Source organism: Carcharodon carcharias, chromosome 3 (genome assembly GCF_017639515.1).
Source record: "Carcharodon carcharias isolate sCarCar2 chromosome 3, sCarCar2.pri, whole genome shotgun sequence".
Taxonomy (NCBI): Eukaryota; Metazoa; Chordata; class Chondrichthyes; order Lamniformes; family Lamnidae; genus Carcharodon; species Carcharodon carcharias.
The window spans coordinates 88649677-88654331 of record NC_054469.1 but is presented as its reverse complement, the minus strand read 5'-3'; positions in this window follow the sequence as shown (position 1 = coordinate 88654331).

Sequence of the window (4655 nt, the reverse complement as noted above, 5' to 3'; positions counted from 1 at the left end):
AGTCGGCTCCAAACTGCTAACTTCTGCATTTTACATGAGCACATCGGGCTGCTTGCGCACAACCCTCTCGGGAGAAGCGGTTTGCCTCTTAACATATGTTAATTGGAACAGTATGTCAACTCCCTTTTAAATTTAATACCGCAGCCACGGGTTTCCTGTGCTCCCTGAGACTCGCCGGTGAAATTAAGGCGAGAGCACAACAGCAGTTGAGAGGACTGAATAAAACTATAGTAATGCAGCGAATACTCAGAACTCAGCTGTTTTCTTACTTACAAAGGATTTGCTCAATTATTTTGCTGAGAGATTACTTTCTATACTTGGGAGGTTTTCTGAATCACAGTAAATTGGGTGTTCTTTTGACTGCCTTAGATTGGACCTGGGAGGAGGACCAAATTACCAGATAAAGGAATAAAGTTAAAAGCAAAATACTGCGGATGCTAGAGATCTGAAACAAAAACAGAAAATGCTGGAAAAACTCAGCAGGTCTGAAAGCATCTGTGGAGAGAGAAACAGAGTTAATGTTTTGAGTCTATGTGACCTTTCTTCAGCTCCTGAAGAAGGGTCAGATAGGAATATAGAAGCAGGAGTAGACCAATTGACCCTTCAAGCCTGTACCACCATTCAATAAGATCATGGCAGAGCTGGTTGTGGTCTCAGCTCCACTTTCCTGTCTGCCCTCCTGCCCGCCTTGATTCCCTTGCCTAACAAAAATCTGTCTAACTCTGCCTTGAATAAATTCAAAGACCTAGCCTCCACTACTTGCTGGGGAAGACAATTCCATATATCAGTGACCCTGTGGGAGAAAAAGTTTCTCCTCGTCTTTCTCTTAAAAGGGTCCTCTTATTGTTAAACTATGTCCCTAATTTTAGTCTCCTCCAGAAGAGCAAACATCCTCTGGGATCCACTCTATCAAGTCCCCTCAGGATCTTCAGATGTTTCAATATGATCATCTCATTCTTCTAAACTCAAAAGGATATAGGCCTAACCCGTTCAACCTTCCTTCATAATACAACCCCTTCATCCCAGGCATGAGTCCAGCAAACCTTATCTGAAATGCTTCTAAAGCAATTATATCTTTTTTAAAATTCTAAGCAAATCCTTTCTCACTAATAAGTAAGAAAACAGCTGAGTACTGAGTATTCCTTGCAGCATTACCATAGTTTTAATCTTAAAACTATCATCTTAATTTCACTGGTGAGTCTCAGGAAGTACAGGAAACCTGTGGATTTAGTGTTAAATTTAAAAGGGAACTGAAAAATTGTTCCAATCGAGAGATTAACATATGTTAACAGACAAACCGCTTCTCCTGAGAGGGTTGTGCGCAAGCAGCCCAATGTACTCATGTAAAATGCAGAAGTTGGCAGTTTGGAGCCAAATTCCTTACGCATACACACATAACTCTACATAGCCCTCCGAATGTGGTCTCACCAATGCCCTGTACAGCTGTAGTAAAACTTCCCTACTTTTATATTCCGTTCTTCTTGTAATAAACACCAATATTCCATTTGCCTTCCTAATCACTTGCTCTACCTGCATACTCACTTAATGTGATTCATGTACCAGGACACCTGTACTACCGCAAGCTCTCTCTGTTTAGATAGTATATTGCTTTGTTGTTCTCCCTGTCAAAGTGAGCGAGTTCATGTTTATCCACGTTATATTGCATCTGCCAAATTTTTGCCCACTCACTTAACCTGTCTATATTAATTTGCAGACTCTCTACCTCCTCTTGACAACTCACTTTCCTACCTATCATGGTGTCATCGGCAAATTTAGCTAACCTACATTCAGTCTCTTCATCCAAGTCATTTATACAGATTGTAAATAGTTGAGGACTCAGCACTGATCCCTGTGGCACTCCACTAGTTACAGCTTGCCAACCTGAGAAAGACCCATTTATCCCTACTGTCTGCTTTCCATTAGCCAACCAATCCTTTATCCCTGCCAATATGTTACCCCCTACACCATATGCTGTTATCTTGTGTAGTAACTTTTGATGAGGTATCTTATCAAATGCCTTTTGGAAATCCAAGTACACCACATCTATCGATTTCCCTTTATCCACCTTGAATGTTGCTTCATCAAAAGACTCTTAACAGATTAGTTAAAATGATTTCCCTTTCACAAAGCCGTGTTGACTCTGCCTGATCAAATCATGATTATCTAAGTATCCTACTATAACCTCCTTAAGAATGCATTCTAGTACTTTCTCTATGGCAGATGTTAGGCTAACTGGCCTATAGTTTCCTGCTTCATGCGTCCCTGCTTTCTTGAATAAAAGTGTTACATTAGCTACTTTCAAGTCCACTGGAACCTTTCCAGAATCTAAGGAATTTTGGAAGATTTTGACCAGTGCATGTGCTACCTGTGTCGCCACTTCTTTTAAGACCTTAGGACGCAGGCCATCTGGTCCTGGGGACTTGTCAGCCTTTAGGTCTAATAGTTTCCCTAGCACCTTTTCCCTAGTGATAATGATTGTTTCAAGTTCCTCCCTTCCTATCACCTCTCCATTTCCAAGTCTTCTGCAGTGAAGACAGACACAAAATGCCTGTTCAACGTCTCCAGCATTTCCTTGTTTTTCATTATCGATTCCCCAGATTCACTCTCTAGAGGACGAGCATTAGCTTTAGTTGCTCTTTTCCTACTCAAATACTTGTAGAAACTTTTACTATCATTTTATATTACTAACTAGCTTTCTATCATACTCTCCTTTCTGTCTCCTTATTATCTTTTTAGCCATTTTTTACTGGTTCTTAAAATCTGTCCAACCTCTGACCTACCACGAATCTTTGCAGATTTTTACACTGTTTCTTTCAAATTAATACTATCCTTAACTTCCTTATTTATCCACAGATGATGCATCCTTCTCAAATAACCTTTCTTTCTCACTGGGATAAATTCTTTCTGAGCATTATTAAATATCTCCTTAAAGGTCTGCCACTGCTACTCTCCTGTGCTACCTTTTAACCTAGTTTCCCAGTTAACCATAGCCAGGTCTGCCTTCATACTCTCATAGTTATCTTTATTATAGACCCATACTTCTCCATTTCAAACTGAATGTGAAATTCTATCATGTTGTGATCGCTGTCATCTAGAGGCTCCTTTACCATGAGGTTATTGATTAATCCTGTCTCATTAACATTACCAGATCCAGGATAGCCTGCTTCCTGGTTGGTTCTAAAACGTACTGCTCCAAGATATTGTCCCGAAAACACTCAATGAACTCATTTTCCAGTTTACTTTTGCCAGTTTGATTTTCACAATCTACATGTAGATTAAAGTTACCCATGATTATTGCGGTACCTTTCTTACACACATTTATTTCTTCCTGTATGTGCCATCCTACAGTATAACTATTGTTAGGGGGCCTATCTCACAAGCGACCTCTTGCCTTTCATATTCCTTATCTGTACCCAAACTGATTCTGTATCTTTCTCTTTCAAGCTAAGGTCTTCTCACAGTGCTGAACTAATGCCATCCTTAATTTACATAGCGACCTTGCAGAAGGAAAAAAACAGTTCAGACCAGGTCTTTTTACCAGCCTCCTAACTCCTGCAGGTCTGGCAGCATCTGTAACTCTTTCGAGTACAAACCCGTTTCCATCTGTTTCAGATGAAGTTACATTGTTCCATAGTTTGCCATTGTGAGATTTGAACTCTCGATCTCAGGGTTACAAACCCAGTACCATAACCACTTGGCTATTTCGGCCAAGCCAACAGTTCAGACCAGTTGAAGCCTGAACTGGCACTAACTAATGCTTAACTGGTCTGAACTGGATTTTAATGGGAGTGACTAACAAACTGGCAATTCTACTGGACCCTTTGGAAATCCAGTAGGGGCTTCCAGTTTCCGAGTGGTCACCAGTATAGGCACCAATACTTCTCAGCCAGCTTGAGCTGGTGCCTTTTGGAATTTCACCACTTCCCCCACTTCCCCTCACCCCCTTTCCCCCCAATCCCTCCCACCTCCTTTCCCCCCAATCCTGCCCACCCCCTTCCCTCCTCCCCTCCCACCTCATTCCCTCCTCCCCTCTCACCCCTTTCCCTCCTCATCTTCCCCCTCCACCCTCCCCACTCTCTCTCCACCATTCCCCCTTCCCTGCGTTTACCCCCTCCTCTTCCTCACTCCCCCTTTGCCTCCCCCCTTTCACCTTTTCCTTCCTCCCAACCCTTTCCCACCCTCCTCCCCTCCTTTCCCACCCCTCCCCCTTGCTTTCCCACTCTCTTCCCCTTTCCCTCCCCTCTTCCCATTTCCATCCCACTTTGCCTGCCCGTTTCTTCCCTCCTTTTCTGCTCCCCTCCTCTTCTCCCCCACCACCCTCCTCCCCATCCCTTTCCCCTCCCTCTCTCCCCCTCCTCAATCCCACCTCCCCCTCTTCCTACTCACCCCAACCTCCTCCTCCCCACCCCCACCTCTCCTCCCCCTTCTCACCTCCCCCTCCCCCCTCCCCCTCCTCCTCCTCCTCCTCCTCTCCCCCTCCCTCTCTCCCCCTCCCTCTCTCCCCTTCCCCCTCTCCCTCCTCCCCCTCCTCCTCCCCCTCCTCTCTCCCCCTCTCCCCTCTCCCCCTCCTCTCTCCCCCTCTCCCCTCTCCCCCTCCTCTCTCCCCCCCTCCCCTCTCCCCCTCCTCTCTCCCCCTCCTCTCTCCCCTCTCCCCC